At 50.3% G+C, this 23,695-nt stretch overlaps 1 protein-coding gene across 6 annotated transcripts in view; it reads left to right on the top strand.

The window, feature by feature from the left end:
• The window catches only part of lpp (LIM domain containing preferred translocation partner in lipoma), a 487,813-nt gene that overhangs the window by 340,137 nt on the left and 123,981 nt on the right, over positions 1 to 23,695 (top strand). The gene's annotated exons all lie outside the window — the stretch shown is intronic.

Here is a 23,695-nt window from a genome sequence, read left to right as displayed (position 1 = left end):
ATCTGAATGGTGACAGATTAGGAAAAGGGGAAGTGCAACGAGACCTGGGTGTCATCGTACATCAGTCATTGAAGGTTGGCATGCAGGTACAGCAGGCGGTTAAGAAAGCAAATGGCATGTTGGCCTTCATAGCGAGGGGATTTGAGTACAGGGGCAGGGAGGTGTTGCTACAGTTGTACAGAGCCTTGGTGAGGCCACACCTGGAGTATTGTGTACAGTTTTGGTCTCCTAACCTGAGGAAGGACATTCTTGCTATTGAGGGGGTGCAGCGAAGGTTCACCAGATTGATTCCCGAGATGGCGGGACTGACCTATCAAGAAAGACTGGACCAACTGGGCTTGTATTCACTGGAGTTCAGAAGAATGAGAGGGGACCTCATAGAAACGTTTAAAATTCTGACGGGGTTAGACAGGTTAGATGCAGGAAGAATGTTCCCAATGTTGGGGAAGTCCAGAACCAGGGGTCACAGTCTAAGGATAAGGGGTAAGCCATTTAGGGCCGAGATGAAGAGAAACTTCTTCACCCAGAGAGTGGTGAACCTGTGGAATTCTCTACCACAGAAAGTTGTTGAGGCCAATTCACTAAATATATTCAAAAAGGAGTTAGATGTAATCCTTACTACTAGGGGGATCAAGGGGTATGGCGAGAAAGCAGGAATGGGGTACTGAAGTTGCATGTTCAGCCATGAACTCATTGAATGGCGGTGCAGGCTCGAAGGGCCGAATGGCCTACTCCTGCACCTATTTTCTATGTTTCTAACCATGGGGCCGATTAACTGCAGGGTGGGTTAACCATGAGGCCGATTAACCGTGGGGCAGGTTAACCATGGGGCCGATTAACCAGGGGGGCGGATTAACCATGGGGCCGATTAACCATGGGGCCGATTAACCAGGGGGGCGGATTAACCATGGGGCCGATTAACCGCGGGCCGGGTTAACCATGGTGCCGATTAACTGTGAGGCGGATTAACCATGGGGCGGATTAACCATGGGGCGGATTAACCATGGGGCCGATTAACCATGGGGCCGATTAACCGCGAGGCCGATTAACCATGGGACCGATTAACCGCGGAGCGGGTTAACCATGAGACAGATTAACCGCGGGGTGGATTAACCATGGGGCCGATTAACCAGGGGGGTGGATTAACCATGGGGCCGATTAACCAGGGGGGGCGGATTAACCGCGGGGCAGATGGAGCTGCAGCTCCAGGCCCACCAAATAAATGTAGGAAAAAAAATATAAGGCCTCCCAAATATGCTAAATAGAATAGAAAATGAGAGAGGAAAAACAAGTTTTATTTCACATATTATTGAGAGTAATGTGCATATATGTGCAGGAAACTAGTATTGCAATGTTACCAGAACTGGAATATATACCGACTTGATACAGAATATATGCTTTCATTGTTGAATATACTGGCCTGTGTTTCCATACTCAGAATCAGAATCATACATGTAATGTAATGAGCAAAGATAACTATGGGCCCATGTGGATCAGTTTGTCCCAGGCCCATCCGGCCCTGGAGAATGCCTACAGCCTGTTCAGCCGATCGGCGGGAGGTGGGGTAAAGAGGCTAATTGGGGGGGTGAAAGTGGGGTGTAATGGGGCAGACCACGGCAGTGATCCTGATCTTCTTCCTCGCCCAATATCAGGTATGCCCGTTGCAGTGGGCGACACAGGATGGAGAGCAGGGGTGGGACACTCCCGTTCCACCTGATATTGAGGGGGGAGGGGGGGGGGCGGGTTGGGGGTGGCGGGGGAGGGAGCTCGGGGTCCGCAGGGGCTCAGAATTAGTCAGCGGACCACCGTTCCAGGCCTCCAGTGCCACTCGCTGTTTCCGCAGTTTGTCACCGGAGTTGATAGGCTGCTCAATACGGCTACTCAAATATGGGCTCATCATGTGACACGAGTCACTGCCGTCCCAATAAAGGATTGTTACCAGATCGAGATTTGCAATGGCGGGTAGTTTGAAATATAAATCGTGCCCCCTCCAGGGGCTGATCGATCACACTCCACACCCTGTCCTCCGCTTCTGCTGCCCCTGAGCTCCCCCCAACCCCGAGCTCCTCCCTGAACCCCCCTCCCCTGGAGATGCCCCCCCGCAAGCTCCCCCCACCCGATCCCCACCCCGGCCCCACCCCCTCCTCCGAGCACCCACCTCGAGTTCCTACCTTGAGTTCCCCCCCTCCCCACCCCCGAGCTCCCTCCCCCTCGAGCTTTCCCCCCCCCCAAGCTCCGCCCCCCCGATCACCGTGCCCCCCCCTCCCCTCCGAGCACCCACCTCGAGTTCCTACCTTGAGTTCCCCCCCCTCCCCACCCCCGAGCTCCCTCCCCCTCGAGCTTCCCCCCCCCCGAAGCTCCGCCCCCCCGATCACCGTGCCCCCCCCCTCCCCTCCGAGCACCCACCTCGAGTTCCCCCCCCTTGAGCTCCTTCCCTGCCTCCTCTCCCCACCAGAGGTGCCCATCCTCTGCTCTGCTGGTCCAGCTGCCTTATTCCACCCCCAAACACGAAGCAGGGGGGCGCGGAACTTATTATAATGATTTTGGCCATGGAGATTCGGGCGGGCCGAATGGCTCCGTTCCGTGTTGTCAGATTGACTGATATTCGGAGCAAGGCTCTCCTCGGTGTGACTGTTCTCTTCGGCCCTGCTCGTGGGTCGAAGTGACCAGATAGTTTGAGCGGTTGCCTGCCCTTTAGGTCTTTCCGACTCGGTACAATTCCTCATCTCTAAATTCACCTTGTTAATAATCCATGTGGGAGCGGCTCAGTGGGTGGCCTTTCGAGATTGCTCAACAATTTGTTTTCAGTTTAATTGTCTTTGTCCGAACATTCAGCCCCCCCCAGTCGACATTATAAAGAATGGTTGGTGTGGTTTGTGAAATCCTGCACAAGCTCTTGCTTCTCTCGGTTACTGCCTCCAATTAAATTGGATAATGAAATTGGCTAGATTTTTGTTTTCTGTCAATTTCTGTGGAATGGAAATCAGGCGGTTCAATAAAGGCCGGGTCTATAACCGGCGGGTGATCCGCTCCGACAGATGATTCGCCAGATTACCACCGCGGCAGAGAAGAACAGTGTCAGCTGAGCCTCAGTGGGGAGCACTCTCTCACCTCAGAGTCAGAAGATTGTGGGTTCAAGTCCCACTCCAGGGGCTCGAGCCCATAATCCAGGCTGACACTCCCACAGTGCAGCACTGAGGGAGTGCTGCACTGTCGGAGGGACAATACAAAGGGAGCGCTGCACTGTCGGATCGGCAGTAATGAGGGAGTGCTGCACTGTCGGAGGGACAGCACTGAGGGAGCGCCACACTGTCGGAGGGGCAGTGCTGACGGAGTGCTGCACTGTCGGAGGGGCAGTACTGAGGGAGTGCTGCACTGTCGGAGGGGCAGTATTTAGGAGCGCCACACTGTCGGAGGGGCAGTACTGAGGGAGTGTATATTGATTCTCTGTGTATATTGACACTGTGTATATTGGCACACTCTGTATATTGACACTGTGTATATTGACACACTTTATATTGACTCTTTCTCTGTATATTGACACTCTGTATATTGACAAACTCTGTGTATATTGATTCTCTGTGCTTAGAAACATCGAAAATAGGTGCAGGAGTAAGCCATTCGGCCCTTCGAGCCTGCAGCACCGTTCAATATGATCATGGCTGATCATTTTTGCAACTTTAGTACCCTATTCCTGCTTTCTCTCCATACCCCTTGATCCCTTTAGCCGTAAGGGCCACATCTAACTCCCTTTTGAATATATCTAACGAACTGGCCTCAACAACTTTCTATGATAGAGAATTCCACAGGTTAACAATTCTCTGAGTGAAGAAGTTTCTCCTCATCTCGGTCCTAAATGGCTTACCCCTTACCCTTAGACTGTGACCCCTGGTTCTGGACTTCCCCAACATCGGGAACATTCTTCCTGCATCTAACCTGTCCAATCCTGTCAGAATTTTATATGTTTCTATGAGATCCCCTCTCATTCTTCTAAACTCCAGTGGATATAAACCTAGTCGATCCAGTCTTTCTTCATATGTCAGTCCTGCCATCCCAGGAATCAGTCTGGTGAACCTTCGCTGCACTCCCTCAATAGCAAGAATGTCCTTCCTCAGATTAGGAGACCAAAACTGTACACAATATTCAAGGTGTGGCCTCACCAAGGCCCTGTACAACTGCAGTAAGCCCTCCCTGCTCTTATACTCAAATCCTCTCGCTAAGAAAGCCAACATGCCATTTGCCTTCTTCACTGCCTGCTGTACCTGCATGCCAACTTTCAATGACTGATGTACCATGACACCCATGTCTCATTGCACCTCCCCTTTTCCTAATCTGTCACCATTCAGATAATATTCTGCCTTCCTGTTTTTGCCACCAAAGTGGATAATCTCACATTTATCTACATTAGACTGCATCTACCATGCATTTGCCCACTCACCGAACCTGTCCAAGTCACTCTGCAGCCTCTTAACATCCTCCTCACAGCTCACACTGTTACCCAGCTCAGTGTCATCTGCAAACTTGGAGATATTACATTCAATTCCTTCATCTAAATCATTAATGTATATTATAAATAGCTGGGGTATGTTGACTTTCTCTGTATATTGACGCTCTCTGTGTATATTGACGCACTCTGTGTATATTAACTCTCTGTGTATATTGACGCTCTCTGTGTATATTGACACTCTCTCTGTATATTGATACTCTTTGTGCATATTGACTCATCTGTGTAGACTCTCTGTGTATATTGACACTCCCTGTGTATATTGACTCTCTCTGCGTATATTGACTCTCTCTCTCTATATAGACACTCTATATTGACGCCCTCTGTGTATATTGACGCTTTCTGTGTATATTGACACCCTCTGTGTATATTGACTCATTCTCTGTATATTGATATCCTCTGTACATATTGACTCATTCTGTGTATATTGACTCGCTCTGTGTATATTGACAATCTTTGTCTATATTGACTCTCTCTGTGTATATTGACTCTCTGTGTATATTAAATCTCCCTGTGTATATTGACACTCTGTGCATATTGACTCTCTGTGTATATTGACACTCTCTGTGTATCTTAACACTCTGTATATCATCATCCAAGGCAGTCCCTCGAAATCAAGGAAGACTTGCTTCCACTCCTGAAGTGAGTTCTTAGGTGGCTGAACAGTCCAATACGAGAACCACAGTCCCTGTCACAGGTCGGACAGATAGTCGTTCAGGAACGGGGTGGGTGGGACTGGTTTGCCGCTCGCTCCTTCCACTGATTGCGCTTGATTTCTGCATGCTCTCGGCGTTGAGACTCGAGGTGCTCAGCGCCCTCCTGGATGCACTTCCTCCACTTAGGGCGGTCTTTGGCCAGGGACTCCCAGCAGTCAGTGGGAATGTTGCACTTTATCAGGGAGGCTTTGAGGCTGTCCTTGTAACGTTTCCGTTGCCCACCTTTAGCTCGTTTATCGTGAAGGAGCTCCGCGTAGATCACTTGCTTTGGGAATCTCGTGCCTGGCATGCGAACTATGTGGCCTGCCCAGCAGAGCTGATCAAGTGTGGTCAGTGCTTCAATGCTGGGGATGTTAGCCTGGTCGAGGACGCTAATGTTGGTGCATCTGTCTTCCCAGGGGATTTGTAAGATCTTGCGGAGACATCGTTGGTGATATTTCTCCAGCGACTTGAGGTGTCTACTGTACATGGTCCATGTTTCTGAGCCATACAGGAGGGCGGATATTACTACAGCCCTGTAGACCATGAGCTTGGTGGCAGATTTGAGGGCCTGGTCTTCAAACACTCTTTTCCTCAGGCGGCCGAAGGCTGCACTGGCGCACTGGAGGCGGTGTTGGATCTCGTCGTCGATTCATGCTCTTGTTGATAGGAGGCTCCCGAGATATGGGAAGTGGATCTTGATGACTGGGGGGCAGTGCTGTGCGGCGAGGACAAGCTGGTGGAGGACCTTTGTCTTACGGATGTTTAGCGTAAGGTCCATGCTTTTGTACGCCTCAGTAAATACCTCAACTATGTCCTGGAGTTCAGCCTCTGTGTGTGCGCAGATGCAGGCGTCGTCCGCGTACTGTAGCTCGACGACAGAGGTTGGGGTGGTCATGTTCCTGGCCTGGAGACGACGCAGGTTGAGCAGGTTCCTACTGGTTCTGTAGTTTAGTTCCACTCCAGCGGGGAGTTTGTCAACTGTGAGGTGGAGCATGGTGGCAAGAAAGATTGAGAAGAGGGTTGGGGCGATGACGCAGCCCTGTTTGACCCCAGTCCGGATGTAGATTGGGTCTGTGATGGATCCGTTGGTAAGGATCACGGCCTGCATGTCATCGTGGAGCAGTCGGAGGATGGTGATGAACTTTTGGGGGCATCCGAAACGGAGGAGGACGCTCCATGGACCCTCGCGGTTGACGGTGTCAAAGGCCTTTGTAAGGTCGAAGAAGGCCATGTATAAGGGCTGGCGCTGCTCCCTGCATTTTTCCTGCAGCTGTCGCGCTGCAAAAATCATGTCCGTTGTGCCCCATAGGAGACGAAATTCGCACTGCGACTCCGGGCAGAGTTCCTCGGACATGGGAAGAAGACGGTTGAGGACGACTCTAGCGACGACTTTCCCAGTGGCTGATAGCAGGGAGATTCCTCTGTAGTTGCCCAGTCGGACTTGTCCCCTTTTTTAAAGATGGTCACGATCACTGCATCTCTGAGATCCCCCGGCATGCTCTCCTCCCTCCAGATGAGAGAGATGAGGTCGTATATTTGCGCCAGTAATGCCTCTCCCCCATGCTTCAGTGCCTCAGCAGGGATTCCATCCGCACCCGTAGCCTTGTTTTTAAGCTGTCTTATGGCTTTTTCTACCTCGTGCAGTGTTGGGGTCTCACTGAGGTGGTGGTGGGTAGCATGCTGTGGGATGAAGTCGAGAACACTCGAGTCAAAGGCAAAATCTCGATTGAGGAGATCTTCGAAGTGCTCCTTCCAGCGGGCCCTGACTGCCTCGGTGTCCTTGATGAGTGTTTCCCCGTTCTTGGCCAGCAGTGGGGAGGGGCCTTGGGTGTTTGGCCAGTAGGTGGCCTTGACTACGATGAAGAATCCTTGTACATCATGGCTGTCGGCCAGCTGCTTATTCCATCCACCAGCTGTTCTTTAGGTCCCGGGTTTTTTGTTGGACTTCAGCCTTGAGCTGTCTGTAATGCTGCTTTGCTGTTCCCGAGTTGGGTTGCTGTTTAAGGCTCAGAAATGCCCTGCGTTTGCGATCTATTAGCTCTTGGATCTCCTGATCATTCTCATCAAACCAGTCCTGGTGTTTCCTGGTTGAGTGACCGAGCATCTCATTGCAGACACTGGTTATGGAGGCCTGGAGGGCAGACCAAGTGCTGTGGGCATTCTGCATCTCAGGGTCATCAAGGCACGCCAGGTTAGCTGTGAGGCACTGACTGTATAGGGCTCTCTTAGCTGGGTCTTTAAGTGCCCCGGCATTGACTTTTTTGCGGCACTGCTTCTGCTGGCCCCTCCGCTTTGGGGCAATGTTGATGTTGATGATGGATCAGATTAGGCGGTGATCCATCCAGCAGTTGTCAGCTCCTGTCATGGCGCAGGTGATGCACACATCCTTGCGATCCCTGGCTCGGACGATGACATAGTCGAGCAGGTGCCAGTGCTTGGAGCGAGGGTGTTGCCACGGTGCCTTGTATTTGTCCCTCTGGCGGAACAAGGTGTTGGTGATGGCAAGTTCGTGCTCTAGACATTTTGTCAGGAGTAGGTTACCGCTGGAGTTGTCTTTCCCTATCCCCTCTCTGCCAATCACACCCCACCAGAGGTCTGTGTCCTTGCCGACCCTGGCGTTGAAGTCACCGAGGAGGATCAGTTTGTCGCACGCGGGGACGCAGGACAGGGATTTTTCGAGGTTTGAGTAAAAACCCTCTTTGGCCTCATCTGTTGCATCGAGTGTTGGGGCGTACGCACTGATGACTGTGGCGCACTGGTTCCGGGATAGGGTGAGTCGAAGAGTCATGAGGCGTTCGTTAGCCCCGCAGCGGGAGTCTTTCAGGCGGTCAACCAGCTCGTTTTTGATGGCAAAGCCAACTCCGTGGAGGCGGCGTTCTTCCTCTGGTTTCCCTTTCCAGAAGAAGGTATAACCTCCACTTTGTTCTTTGAGCTGCTCTTTTCCTGCCCGCCGGGTCTCGCTTAGTGCGGTGATGTCGTTATCAAAGCGTCTAAGTTCCCGGGCAACTATGGCGGTGTAGCGTTCCGGCCTGTCGCTGTTGGGGTTGTCCACGAAGGTCCTGACGTTCCACGTCCAAAACTTCATGTTAGAGGAGTGGAAGATGCCTGTGCGTGAGTTCTTTTAACGTGGGGTGATCGTTGCACACCGGCAACCACACGGGCTTAGCTGAGCGAGATCTTAATCCAGTGGCAAGGGGTTCAAGATGACTGGAGGCCATCATCATCATAGGCAGTCCCTCGGAATCGAGGAAGACTTGCTTCCACTCCTGAAGTGAGTTCTTTGGTGGCTGAACAGTCCAATACGAGAGCCACAGACTCTGTCACAGGTGGGGCAGATAGTCATTGAGGGAAGGAGTGGGTGGGACTGGTTTGCCACGCGCTCTTTCCGCTGCCTGCGCTTGATTTTGGCATGCTCTTGGCGTTGAGACTCGAGGTGCTCAGCGCCCTCCCGAATGCACTTTCTCCACTTTGGTCGGTCTTTGGCCAGGGACTCCCAGGTGTCAGTGGTGATGTCGCACTTTATCAGGGAGGCTTTGAGGGTGTCCTTGTAACGTTTCCGCTGCCCACCTTTGGCTCGTTTGCCGTGAAGGAGCTCAGGATAGAGCACTTGCTTTGGGAGTCTCGTGTCTGGCATGTGGCCTGCCCAGCGGAGCTGATCGAGTGTGGTCAGTGCTTCAATGCTGGGGATATTAGCCTGGACGAGGACGCTGATGTTGCTGTGCCTGTCCTCCCAGGGAATTTGTAGGATCTTGCGGAGACATCGTTGGTGATATATCTCCAGCGTCTTGAGGTGTCTACTGTACATTGTCCATGTCCCTGAGCTATACAGGAGGGCGGGTTTTACTACAGCCCTGTAGACCATGAGCTTGGTGGTAGACTTGAGGGCCTGTTCTATTGAACACTCTTTTCCTCAGGCGGCTGAAGGCTGCACTGGCGCACTGGAGGCGGTGTTGAATCTCGTCATCGATGCCTGCTCTTGTTGACAGAAGGCTCCCGAGATATGGGAAGTGGTCCTCGGTGTATAGGGCCGCGCCGTGGATCTTGGTGACTGGGGAGCAGTCTGTGTGGTGAGGACAGGCTTTACGCTAAACACCTGTAAGATGTTTAGCGTAAGGCCCATGCTTTCGTATGCCTCAGTAAATACGTCGACTATATCCTGGAGTTCAGCCTCAGAATGTGCGCAGACACAGGCGTATTCCGTGTACTGTAGCTCAACGACAGAGTTTGGGGTGATCTTGGACCTGGCCTGGAGACGGTGAAGGTTAAACAGCTTCCCATTGGTTCTGTAGTTTAGTTCCATTCCAGCAGGGAGCTTGTTGACTGTGAGGTGGAGCATGGCAGCGAGGAAGATTGAAAAGAGGGTTGGAGCGATGACACAGCCCTGTTTGACCCCAGTCCGGACGTGGCTTGGGTCTGTAATGGATCCATTGCTAAGGATCACCGCCTGCATGTTGTCGTGGAGCAGGCGAAGGATGTTGACAAACTTTTGGGGGCATCTGAAATGGGGGAGGACGCTCCATAGACCCTCGCGGTTGAAAGAGTCAAAGGCCTTTGTAAGGTCAAAAAAGATTATGTAGAAGGGCTGGCGCTGCTCCCTGCATTTTTCCTGCAGCTGTCGTGTTGCAAAGATCATGTCCGTTGTGCCCCGTAGAGGATGGAATCCGTACTGTGACTCCGGGAGGAGCTCCTCGGCCACAGGGAGAAGACGGTTGAGGAGAACGCGAGCGACAACTTTCCCAGTGGCTGATAGCAGGGAGATTCCCCTGTAGTTGCCGCAGTCGGACTTGTCCCCCTTTCTAAAGATGGTCACGATCACTGCATCTCTGAGATCTCCCATCATGCTCTCCTCCCTCCAGATGAGAGAGATGAGGTCATGTAGCCGCGCCAACAGTGCCTCTCCGCCATACTTTATAGCGCCTCAGCAGGGATTCTATCCGCTCCTGTAGCCTTGTTGTTCTTGAGCTGGTTTTTGGCTTTTCCTACCTTGTGAAACGTTCGGGTTTCACTGAGGTGGTGGCGGGCAGCATGCTGCGGAATGGAGTCGAGAATACACGAGTTAAAGGCAGAGTCTCGGTTGAGGAGATCTTCGAAGTGCTCCTTCAAGCGGGCCCTGACAGCCTCGGTGTCCTTGATGAGTGTTTCCTTGTTCTTGGCCAGGAGTGGGTTGGGGCCTTGGGAGTTTGGACCGTAGGTGGCCTTGACTGCGATGAAGAATCCTCGCACATCATGGCTGTCGGCCAGTTGTTGTATCTCCTGTGCTTTCTCCATCCACCACCTGTTCTTTAGGTCCCGGGTTTTTTGCTGGACCTCAACCTTGAGCTGTCTGTAACGTTGCTTTGCCGCTCTCGAGTTGGGTTGTTGCTTGAGGCTCAGAAATGCTCTGCACTTGCGATCTATTAGTTCTTGGATCTCCTGATCATTCTCATCAAACCAGTCCTGGTGTTTTCTGGTTAAGTGACCAACTGTCTCTTCACAGGCACTGGTTATGGAGGCCTGGAGGGCAGACCAAGCGCTGTGGGCATTCTGCATCTCAGGGTCATCAAGCCACGCCAGGTTAGCTGTGAGGGGCTGGCTCTCTTAGCTGGTTCTTTAAGTGCCCTGGCATTGACTTTTTTGTGGCACTGCTTCTGCTGTCCTCTCCGCTTTGGGGCTATGGTGATGTCGATGATGCATCGGATTAGACGGTGGTCCGTCCAGCAGTCGTCAGCTCCTGTCATGGCGCAGGTGATGCGCACATCCTTGCGATCCCTGGCTCGGATAATGACATAGTCGAGCGGGTGCCAGTGCTTGGAGCGAGGGTGTTGCCACGATGCCTTGTATTTGTCCCTCTGGTGGAACAGGATGTTGGTGATGAGTTCATGTTCTAGACATTTTGTCAGGAGTAGGGTACCGCTGGAGTTGGCTTTCCCTATCCCCTCTCTGCCAATCACGCCTCCCCAGAGGACTGTGTCTTTGCCGACCCTGAAGTTACCGAGGAGGATCAGTTTGTCGCCCATGGGGACGCGGGACAGGGATGTTTCGAGGTTGGAATAAAAACTCTCTTTGGTCTCACCCGTTGCATCGAGTATTGGGCCGTACGCACTGATGACTGTGGTGCATTGGTTCCGGGATAGGGTGAGTCGAAGAGTCATGAGGCGTTCGTTAACCCCGCAGGGGGAGTCTTTGAGACAGCCGACCAGCTCATTTTTGATGGCGAAGCCGACTCCGTGAAGGCGGTGTTCTTCCTCTGGTTTCCCTTCCCAGAAAAAGGTGTAACCTCCACCTTGTTCCTTGAGCTGGCCTTCCCCTGCCTGCCGGGTCTCGCTTAGAACGGCGATGTCGATGTCAAAGCATCTAAGTTCCTGGGCAACTATGGCGGTGCGGCATTCCGGCCTGTCGCTGTTGGAGTTGTCCATGAGGGTCCTGACGTTCCAGGTCCAGAACTTCATGTTAACGGAGTGGAAGATGTCTGCGTGTGAGTTCTTTTCATGTGGGGTGGCCGTTGCACACCGGCCACAACATGGGCTTAGCTAAGCAAGGTCTTGGTCCAGTGGCAAAGGGGTCCAAGGCGACTAGAGACCAGGCACTGCTGTATGAGCCTAATTCCCTACGGATGTTGGCCGCAAGCTTGGCGCCGAGTAGCGCCCTTGATGGTAATACTCTCTGTGTATATTGATAATCTGTGTATTTTGACTCGCTGTGTATATTGACACACTCAGTGTATATTGACACTCTGTTTATATTGACTCACTCTCTGTATATTGACTCTGTTTATATTGAGTCTATTTATGTGTATATTGACACTCTCTGTGTATATTGACAGACTGTGTATATTGACTCTTTGTGTATATTGACACTCCATGTGTACATTGACTTTCTCTGTGAATATTGACTCAATCTGTGTATATTGACACACTCTGTGTATATTGACACTCTCTGTTTATATTGACTCTCTATGTATATTGACTCTCTGTATATTGATTCCCATGCGTGCATATTGACACGCTCTGTGGATATTGACACTCTGTGTATTTTGACACTCCCTGTGTATATTGACTCTCTCTGTGTGGTATAGTGACACACTCTGTGTATATTGACCCTCCCTGTGTATATTGACTCTCCCTGTGTATATTGACTCTCTCTGTGTGGTATATTGACACTCTCTGTGTATATTGACTCTCCCTGTGTATATTGACTCTCTGTGTATATTGACACTCTCTGTGCATATTGATGCTCTGTGTGCAGATTGATATACTCTGTGTATATTGACAATCCATGTGTATATTGACTCTCTCTCTGTGGTATATTGACACATCTGTGTATATTGACTCTCTCTCTCTATATTGTCACTCTGTATATTGACTTTCTCTCTCTGTATATTGGCACTGTGTTTATTGACTCTCTCTCTGTATATTGACACTCCCTGTGTGTATTGACTCTCTCTCTCGCTCTCTCTCTCTCTCTCAGTATATTGACAAACTCCCTGTGTATATTGAGACTCTTTGAATATTGGCATTCCCTGTGTATATTGACTCTTTCTGTGTACATTGATATTCTGTGTATATTGACTCTCTGTGTATATTGACATTCTCTGTGTGCATTGACATTCTCTGTGTGCATTGGCACTGTGTATATTAACTCTTTCTTGTGTTTATTGACTCTGAGTATACTGACACTGTTTGTGTATATTGACTCTGTGTATACTGACACTCTGTGTATATTGACATGCTCTGTGTATATTGACACTCCCTGTGTATATTGACTCTGTGCCTATTGACACTCTCTGTGTATATTGACACTCTGTGTATATTGACACTCCATGTGTATATTGACTCTCTCTGTGTATATTGACACTCTCTGTGTATATTGACATTCTCTGTGCATATTGATGCTCCATGTGCATATTGACACACTGTGTAAATTGACACTCCATGTGTATATTGACTCTCTCTCTGTATATTGACACTCTCTGTGTATATTGACATTTTCTGTGCATATTGATGCTCTGTGTGCATACTGACACACTGTGTATATTGACATTCTGTGTATATTGACACATTCTGCGTATATTGACACTGTGTATATTGACTCTCTCTCTGTGTTATATTGACACTCTGTATATTTTGACATTCTCTCTGTATATTGACCCTATGTATATTGACTGTGTATATTGACTCGCTCTGTGTATATTGACACACTGTGTAAATTGACAATATGTGTATATTGACACTCTGCGTTTATTAACTCTCTCTCTCTCTGCATATTGACACTCTCTGTATATATTGACACTCTCTGTGTATATTGACATACTCCGTGTATATGGGCTCTGTACATATATATACGGACTCTTTCTGTGTATATTGACTCTCTCTATATTAACACGCCCTGTGTAGATTGACTCTCTCTGTGTATATTGACCCACTCTGTGTATATTGACTCTCTCTGTTTATATTGACACTCTGTTTATATTGACTCTCTGTGTTTATTGACTCTCTCTGTATATTGACACGCTCTGTGTATATTGACTCTTCCTGTGTATATTGACTCTGTGTATATTGACACTCTCTGTGTATATTGACACTCTGTATATTGAATCTCTGTGTATATTGACTTTCTCTGTTTATACTGACACTCTGTTTATATTGACTCTTCCTGTGTATCTTGACTCTCTGTATATTGACTCTCTCTGTGTATATTGTCACTGTGTATATTGACTCTCTCTGTATATTGACACTCCATGTGTATATTGACTCTGTCTGTGTATATTGTCTCTCTCTGTGTATATTGACTCTTTGTGTATATTGACTCTCTCTGTGTATTTGACACTCTTTGTGTATATTGAATCTCTCTGTGTATATTGACTCTCTCTGTTTATACTGACACTCTGTTTATATTGACTCTTCCTGTGTATCTTGACTCTGTATATTGACTCTCTGTATATTGTCACTGTGTATATTGTCTCTCTCTGTGTATATTGACTCTGCGTATATTGACTCTCTGTGTGCATATTGATGCGCTGTATATTGACTCTCTCTGTGTACATTGACTCTCTGTGTATATTGACACTCCATGTGTATATTGACTCTGTGTGTATATTGATTCTGTCTGTATATTGTCTCTCTCTGTATATTGACACTCTGTATATTGACACTCTCTGTGTATCTTGACACGCTCTGTGTTTATTGACTCTCTCTGTGTATATTGACACTCTGTATATTGACACTCTGTGTGTATATTCTCTGTGTTGTCTCCTGCTCTCTTTGCCACCTGTTAAAGTACTGTTTTTGTACGCCTGATTCCACCCCATGTCACTACTCCTCGTAGATCCCTGGTTTGGATACGATTCAATCTTCAATTACTGTGCGGACACTATCTTCAGTAACTTGTCGGTAAATTTATGAGGTGCGTTGACTAATTCTGCAAAGTGCTAGTTTTACAGGCGTTTTGCTCGAGTAATCACCAGTTGCCATCTGTTTTATTTCTTGGCACCTGGCTGTGCGTCTGGGCATGGTATTAATATGAATGTTTCATTGCCGGAGGCATCTCATCTGCTGCAGAAAAGCCCAGTTACTGGAGAGTTTTGGCTGTGTCTCATGTCAGTGGTGAGGGATATTGGAAAGTAGTGAGAAGGGGATCATAATTCAGAATGGCATGAAGGTACTGGGTTATCTTAAGGGTCTATAACAGTAGCCAGACTGGACCTCTCCTCTTCTAACACTTTCCTTACAGATATTCAGCTCACAAAATTTTTCAAAAATTGGTTTGAAAACTTAGCATTTCAAAATTAAAAACAGTTCTTCGTGGGCTATGGGCATCGCTGGCAAGGCCAGCATTTATTGCCCATCCCTAGTTGCCCTTGAGAAGGTGATGGTGAGCCGCCTTCATGAACGACTGCAGTCCGTTTGGTGAAGGTCCTCCCCACAGTGCTTTTAGGGAGGGAGTTCCAGGATTTTGATCCAGTGACGGTGAAGGAACGGCCGATATATTTCCAAGTCAGGTTGGTGTGTAATTGGAGGGGAATGTGGAGGTGGTGATATTCCCATGTGCCTGCTGCCCTTATCCTTCTAGGCGGTCGAGGTCGCGGGTTTGAGAGACGCTGTTGAACACACTTTGGGGCTGAAATTGCCCACCGCCGGAAACAGTGCCCACCGCCCCTGTTTCTCGTGTTTTTACCGGTGCGGTGGATGCAGTGGCCTCTTGAGCGAAATTACCCTCTTTTTGACTTTTATTTTTTGGCGGCCCGGAAGTCGGTCATAATGGTGGCGGTGAGCGGGGGCGAGGGGGGTGGGGTGCGGTGGTGAGCACACTGGAGGGGCGTAGGTTGGGGGTGGGTTGAGTGTCTGCCGCTGTCACTCTGTCACCACGCCTTCCCCTGCACTTAAAGAGAAGAGCCTGCGCGATTCTTTAAGTTCGGTCCATTGGGTCACCAGGGAGGGTTTCGGCCGGGCCAGTGGCCTGGTACCCAAGAGTGTTGGTGTGGGGGGGTGCGGGTATCAGACTGTCTGTTGGCGGCCCGGCCGAACCTGGGGGCATAATTGTCAGCCCGACATGGCAGTCGGCCGACAGAAAAAGCCGCGGCAGTGCGCCGTGCCCGTTAACGGGAGCCGCACCGCCATTTTACAAGGACTCCAGCCTCACTGCACCGGCACAAAAAGCTGCCGGTGGCACCGCGCGGCAGGAGGAAGATTTTTTTCGGTGGAAGTTCGCCATCGGGGGAACATCGGCGGTGCGCGCTCTGGTGATGCACTTAGGGCGGATCAGCAGCAGCGGGGCGGGGCGGAGGGGGGGGGAGCAGGTCACCGCCCGGATACCGCAAAAGCAGAACTTCCAAAATGGCGCCCATTCCACGAAAAATCGGCGACCATTGCACTCCCGAGCCCGGCCGCCGATTCCCCACAGTAACGGGCCTGAAGGGAAGACTTTATTGTCACATGTTTCAGAGTGACGTGAGGTACAATGCGTACTGAAAGAAAGAAAGAAAGACTTGGGGCTGGATTTTTGGCTTTTCCGATTTCGGGGCGCTAATCGCGACGGGGCAGTCCCAAAACCACCTGAAAAATTTTGCGTCTCCGACTGGAAATTTTGGCAAAAAAATGAGGATGCATGATCGGGGCGTTAAATCAGGCATTACACAACGGACTTTGTGCACCCGAGCCAAAAATGTTGGCGTTAAAAAAGTTTTGTTGTTGTTCAGTGCTCTGGAACATAACGTTGTGTATTGTGCGGTATTATTTTGGTGGGGGCGGTTGTTACTTTGTTGCAGTAAAATTCATGTTTCATCATTTGCCATTGGTGTCTTGCGTATCATTGCAACGTTCACCGGAGATGTGCCTTTATGGGGGCACATAGCGTGTCCAGTCTTAGCTCCATCCCTCAGTCTCCTCCATTTAGGAGAACTGGTCCATTATGAGCTGGCGATGTGTCACTCTTGGTCAGGCAGCCTGTCCACGCTGTCTCCCCCGTGGATGGTGTGGCTATACAATGGGGGCCTCGCCAGTCTCCTCTTCATTGTCCTCCTCCTCCTGAGTTGGGCCTGCAATCCCCACTGGCAATGCCGGGCCCCTCATGATGGCCAAGTTGTGCAACATTCAGCACACCACAATGAATTCGGATAACTGTTGAGGGGAGTATTGAAGGCTGCCTCCAGAACGATCCAGGCATCGGTCTGCCTGTAGGAGATGGCATCTCTCTATCAGCACTTCCTTTCAGAAGTGAAGCCTTCTCACACATTGCTCCTCAGAGAGCTGGAGGTCTGAGCGTTGGTGCCTGTAAACCCATGGGGGGTAAGCTCTCCTCCCCAGGCATCTTTGGCCTCTCCTCATCCGTGGGCCAACATGACCAAGAACCCTTTTTCTAGCTTGATGCCGCCTGGCAACAGCATGCAGCATGATACACTGGCAAACTAGTAATGCCCCCATTAAATTCTCTCAGTGACGTTGTAAGGACACTATAATGGCAGATAACACTGCCGCTTTCAAGTTGGAGCTTCACGCAGCGTGATGTGCCCAATTGTTGCAGTCAAAGTGGCCTGCGATGTCGGATCCTCATCCCTCCATTTAAATATGCCGCCAATAACGCCTGCCACAACCTGGGACCGCCTGGTTTTTCAGGCGTTTTTTGCGGCGGGCGTTAAATGTGGATCGGGACGCAAGCGGAGCTTTGCATGACGATTGACGTCATGATCTCAGTGCGCGGGACGGTAAGATTTTGCGCCATCTCAAACCATGAGCTGAATTTGCCGGCCAGGCGGTAAAAAGCTGGACGCCGGCCCTTACGTCTAGAAACATCAGTTACCGCCCCTCCAGGGCGCAAACTAGCCGAAAATCCAGCCCTTGCATTTATATAGCGCCTTTCACGACCACCGGACATCTCAAAGCGCTTTACGACCAATGCAGTACTCGAGTCATTTTCATGACAGGCATTTCCGGTTTAATGGAGCTGGAGTCACATTTTGTTAGAACTAGTGGAACTCTTCGATTTGAAAATTCAGCTCGAAGAGTAAAGGCTATGAGCGCACCATGTGGCTTGGCCTCCACTTCCTCATCACCAGCTGCACTTACAACCGCACCACAAACCAGTCCATTCGCCCATTTTACATTCTGCCCAATCTTTTTATATTCAGTCCCAGATCTTCCCTCTAAAGAACTCTTCTTCCTCTTCCCCTGTTCCAGCAACCTCGCGGTTCTGTCCAAGAATTCACCAATGTCTCTCTGAAACCCTGTATCAATCCCAAACCATGACCTCTGAACTCGCCCCCGTGCCTCTGACTCCTTGCTCTTCAGTCGGCGAGGGGAGAGAGAAGCCTTGTGCTGGTGGCGAAACAGTGTTGCCCACAAAAAGCAGTCGATGCTAGCTCAATTATTAATTTTAAATCTGAGACAGAGCGATGTTTGCAAGCCAAGGATAGGGTGGATGGAGTTTGGTCGCAGATCAGCCATGATCTGATTGATCAGCGGAGCAGACTCAAGGGGCTGATGGCCTCCTCCTGTTTCAGTGTTTCCTCTGGTATCGCCCCTTTCCTCTACTTTCAGCCAATCGCCACTCTTGCCCGGATTTCGTCTGCCTCCCTCTCGGGAGGGAACGCGGCAGTTGTGACCAGAAGCTGATGTGTGGACACACACTGCTGATCAGACCCCCATTAACCTCTGGCTCTGGTGTGTTCGATAAATCCTGCCCACCAGTCTTCATAACACTTCTCAATTTCAAACACAAAGCGGAGATTACAGCCACGTGGCTGCAGACATCTGATTGAGCCTTTCTATTCTAATCCAGCTGTGCTTTCACAACAAAAGAGCAAAATCTGATTTCTAATGCATGAAAAAAGAGAAGCAGGTGGCTGGGTAAAACTAATTCTATTTTTATTTCTGGTCAATGGCAGAATTGAAATAGAAATGTCAAGTATAGCAGAATGTTTATTTTCAACCAACCGCTTTAATCCTCTTCTCCTTCAGTCATCTGAATCGGATCACATTTTAATGGGCTGCAAATTCTTCATCGCTTCGATACCATAGATGTTCACAGCACAGAAGGAGGCCATTCAGCCCATCGTGTATGTACCTGCTCTTCGCTGGAGTAATCCCAAACTAATACCACTGCCCTGCTCTCTCCCCATAGCCCTGTATCAATCCCAAACTAATCCCACTGCCCCACTTTCTCCCCATAGCCCTGTATCAATTCCAAACTAATCCCACTGCCCTGCTCTCTCCCCATAGCCCTGTATCAATTCCAAACTAATCCCACTGCCCCGCTTTCTCCCCATAGCCCTGTATCAATTCCAAATTAATCCCACTGCCCCGCTTTCTCCCCATAACCCTGTATCAATCCCAAATTAATCCCACTGACCCGCTTTCTCCCCATAGCCCTGTATCAATCCCAAATTAATCCCACTGCCCCGCTTTCTCCCCATAACCCTGTATCAATCCCAAATTAATCCCACTGACCCGCTTTCTCCCCATAGCCCTGTATCAATCCCAAATTAATCCCACTGCCCCGCTTTCTCCCCATAGCCCTGTATCAATCCCAAATTAATCCCACTGACCCGCTTTCTCCCCATAACCCTGTATCAATCCCAAATTAATCCCACTGCCCCACTTTCTCCCCATAGCCCTGTATCAATCCCAAACTAATCCCACTGACCCGCTTTCTCCCCATAGCCCTGTATCAATCCCAAACTAATCCCACTGACCCGCTTTCTCCCCATAGCCCTGTATCAATCCCAAACTAATCCCACTGACCCGCTTTGTCCCCATAGCCCTGTATCAATCCCAAACTAATCCCACTGACCCGCTTTCTCCCCATAGCCCTGTATCAATCTAAAACAGTGAGTGGCCAATCTTTGGAACAGGCTCCTAAAGAAGATGGTGAAAATAGATAATGTTGATTTATTCAACTACGAATTAGATAGATTTCTTTCCGAATATAATATTTTGTGCTCCAATGTGTGAGTAATTTGAGCCATACCATGTGGTGAGTGTAGGGAGCTCGGGGGTAACAGGTGTTTGGACCTCTGAGTCCCAGAGTTCTCCCCCACTGCGGGTTTTCCTCACCTCATGTCTGAGTCTGTTATAGACACATTGATAGAGATCGATCGCTGTGATTGGTTAACAACTCCATTATCGTTGCACCATGGGAGTCCCAGGATGGGAGAAGGTGAACTGAATGGACCTGGGTCTGTGTTCACCCAGCGATCCCTGTGTTCTTGTCTTGAATGTCTTGAATGAAAGAATTAGTGGCCCCTTAATGTGCGACTGGCCCTTTAAGTGGTTGTATTGGAAAAGTCCATGAGAACCTGTCTCAGTAATTGTTGTGTCTCTGGTTTCGGAGTGTTTTACTGCCGGTTGGCAGTTGTCAGTGCTTTTACTGTGGTGCAGAACATAGTTAAATAAAAATCTGAAAATAGACAAAAAAAATACTTCCTAATATTTACAAATTGATAAATATAGAAAATATATTTAAAACCTTCTGATGGTATGTATTTGTTGGTGGAGCCTATCAGAATTAACCCTTTAAAATAATATTTGCAATTATATAACGCCTGATCACATCTCCGAAATGTCTCGAATTCCATCACAAAGTGACTATGTGAAGTTCACATAAAGTCACTGCGCAGGTACAAAGAGTAATGAAATCGGCCAATGGAACGTTGGCCTTTATCTCGGGGTCTGGGATACAAAGGGGAGGAAGGCCTTGCTCAGACACCCCCCTGGAGTAACTGTGTTCAGTTCTGGGCCCCGCCCCTCAGGGAGGGTAGATCGGCCTCGGAGGGGGAGCACCGCAGATTCACCGGAATGATACCGGGGCTAAAAGGGTTAAGCTATGAGGACAGGCTGCACAGACTGGGCTTGTATTTCCTGAGTTTAGAAGGTTGAGGGCTGAATTAATTGAGGTGTTAAAATGATTAAAGGAGTCGATAGAGAGAAACTATTTCCTGTGGTGGGGGGAGTCCAGAACAAGGGAGTGTCACCTTAGAATGAGGCTGTGGATGCTGGGGGTCGATTGGAGCTTTGGTGATTGGGATCGATAGATTTCTGACTCCTATTCTATGGGAAGGAAACCTGCCGTCCTTACCCAGTCTGGGCCTGTACGTCCTTACCCAGGCTGGGCCTGTACATCCTTACTCGGTCTGTCCTTACCCAGTCTGGGCCTGTACGTCCTTAACCAGGCTGGGCCTGTACATCCTTACTCGGTCTGTCCTTACCCCGTCTGGGCCTGTCTGTTCTTACCCAGTCTGGGCCTGTATGTCCTTACCCAGTCTGGGTCTGTACGTCCTTACCCGGTCTGGGCCTGTACGTCCTTACCCGATCTGGGCCTGTATGACCTTACCCAGTCTGGGCCTGTATGACCTTACTCAGTCTGGGCCTGTCTGTTCTTACCCGGTCTGGGCCTGTATGACCTTACCCAGTCTGGGCCTGTATGACCTTACCCAGCCTGGGCCTGTATGACCTTACCCAGCCTGGGCCTGTATGACCTTACCCAGTCTGGGCCTGTCTGTACTTAGCCGGTCTGGGCCTGTATGACCTTACCCGGTCTGGGCCTGTATGACCTTACCCGGTCTGGGCCTGTATGACCTTACCCGATCTGGGCCTGTATGACCTTATCCAGTCTGGGCCTGTACGTCCTTACCCGATCTGGGCCTGTCTGTTCTTACCCGGTCTGGGCCTGTATGACCTTACCCAGCCTGGGCCTGTATGACCTTACCCAGCCTGGGCCTGTCTGTACTTACCTGGTCTGGGCCTGTATGACCTTACCCGGTCTGGGCCTGTATGACCTTACCCGGTCTGGGCCTGTATGACCTTACCCGGTCTGGGCCTGTATGACCTTACCCGGTCTGGGCCTGTATGACCTTACCCAGCCTGGGCCTGTCTGTACTTACCTGGTCTGGGCCTGTATGACCTTACGCGGTCTGGGCCTGTATGACCTTACCCGGTCTGGGTCTGTCTGTACTTACCCGGTCTGGGCCTGTCTGTACTTACCCGGTCTGGGCCTGTCTGTACTTACCCGGTCTGGGCCTGTCTGACCTTACCCGGTCTGGGCCTGTCTGTACTTACCCGGTCTGGGCCTGTCTGTACTTACCCGGTCTGGGCCTGTCTGACCTTACCCGGTCTGGGCCTGTCTGACCTTACCCGGCCTGGGCCTGTATGACCTTACCCGGTCTGGGCCTGTATGACTTTACCCGGTCTGGGCCTGTCTGTACTTACCCGGTCTGGGCCTGTCTGTACTTACCCGGTCTGGGCCTGTCTGTACTTACCCGGTCTGGGCCTGTCTGTACTTACCCGGTCTGGGCCTGTCTGTACTTACCCAGTCTGGGCCTGTCTGACCTTACCCGGTCTGGGCCTGTCTGACCTTGGCCTGTCTGACCTTACCTGGCCTGGGCCTGTATGACCTTACCCGGTCTGGGCCTGTATGACTTTACCCAGTCTGGGCCTGTCTGTACTTACCTGGTCTGGGCCTGTCTGTACTTACCCAGTCTGGGCCTGTCTGTACTTACCCGGTCTGGGCCTGTATGACCTTACCCGGTCTGGGCCTGTATGACCTTACCCGGTCTGGGCCTGTATGACTTTACCCAGTCTGGGCCTGTCTGTACTTACCTGGTCTGGGCCTGTCTGTACTTACCCGGTCTGGGCCTGTATGACCTTACCCGGTCTGGGCCTGTCTGTACTTACCCAGTCTGGGCCTGTCTGTACTTACCCGGTCTGGGCCTGTATGACCTTACCCGGTCTGGGCCTGTCTGTACTTACCCGGTCTGTATGTGATTCCAGTCCCACACCAACATGGTTGAATCTGAGCTGCCCTCAGAAGTGACGGAGAGAGACACTTTTCTCTCTCCAGTGTACAGCAGCTGTTGTGCATTTACTGGTTTTTGTTAGATTTCCAATATTCACAGTTATCCTGTGGTGGGGGAATGGGACTAGCTGAAGTGCTCTCGCAGAGAGCCGGCATGGGCTCAATGGGCTGTAACCATTCGATGATTCTCTCCGTTGTACCTGGGACTGTACTGAGCTGCGCTGATCAGAAGCTGACTGCGTATAAAGGTGAAAGTGGGCTCCCCTTGCACAGCACGCAACAGAGAGACATTGGCCGCTCGTGAACTGGGATGGGAACGTGACCTGTCAGCAGAAGTCACTGCGCCTTGTCAACAATCGCTTGCTGTGCGTTTAAAGCCTTTTCCGTGTGATTGAATCCATTGGTTAAGCTCTCGATCCCGGACTGTTGACAAGGCTCAGACTGTGTGCACAATGTGCTGCCGTTGTGGGGGGGGTGGGGGGGGGGGTGTGGCTCCCTCGCAGTCCTGTCAGTCAAACGTTGGAGTCAGAGGCAAGGCCGGCAGAGGCTGAGCTCCGCTGGGCGATCACAATGGGGACGGAGTCCTGCTTTCCGTCTCTGCCACTCCTCTCCTGCGAGCACTGACCAGTGCTGCAGATCTGGGTTCCCAGGGTGCTGAGGGAGAGGGGAACAGGCAGAAATCCAGTCAGGGACAGAGTCGGGCCTGGGATACCTGGTGGGATAAGTTTGGAGAGAGTGCAGATGATTTTCCAGCTTTGTGTTGTGAATTTCTGCTCCCATTGATTTCCCCCGGCCCCACTATCCGCACGGACCAATTTATATTTCGAGCTGCGCCAATATTTTTCCAGCAGCCTAGATTGTTCTTTAATGAAATAGGACTTTAGCGCCTGTGTTGATTTCCTGCAGATGTGTAAGCACCCATTAAATGTTCAGTGTGTTCAACACAGCGATACACCCGGGGTGTCAGCCTGCTCACTGCTTCCTCATTTTATCGTTTTACACAGAATTACATCGAGTCTGCAGCACAGAAAAATACCATTCCGATCCGTGCCAGTGTTTATACTCCACACCTCCCACCCTCCTGGGCTCACTCCATCACCCTATCCTTCTATCCCTTTCTCCCTCATGTGTTTATCCAGCTTCCCCGTAAATGCATCTCTGCTATTCGCCTCGACCACTCCCTGTGGCAGCGAGTTCCACATTCTCACCACTCTCTGGGTAAAGAGGTTTC

Source organism: Pristiophorus japonicus, chromosome 6 (assembly GCF_044704955.1).
Source record: "Pristiophorus japonicus isolate sPriJap1 chromosome 6, sPriJap1.hap1, whole genome shotgun sequence".
Taxonomy (NCBI): Eukaryota; Metazoa; Chordata; class Chondrichthyes; family Pristiophoridae; genus Pristiophorus; species Pristiophorus japonicus.
This window is presented reverse-complemented; position numbering and strand designations above follow the sequence as displayed.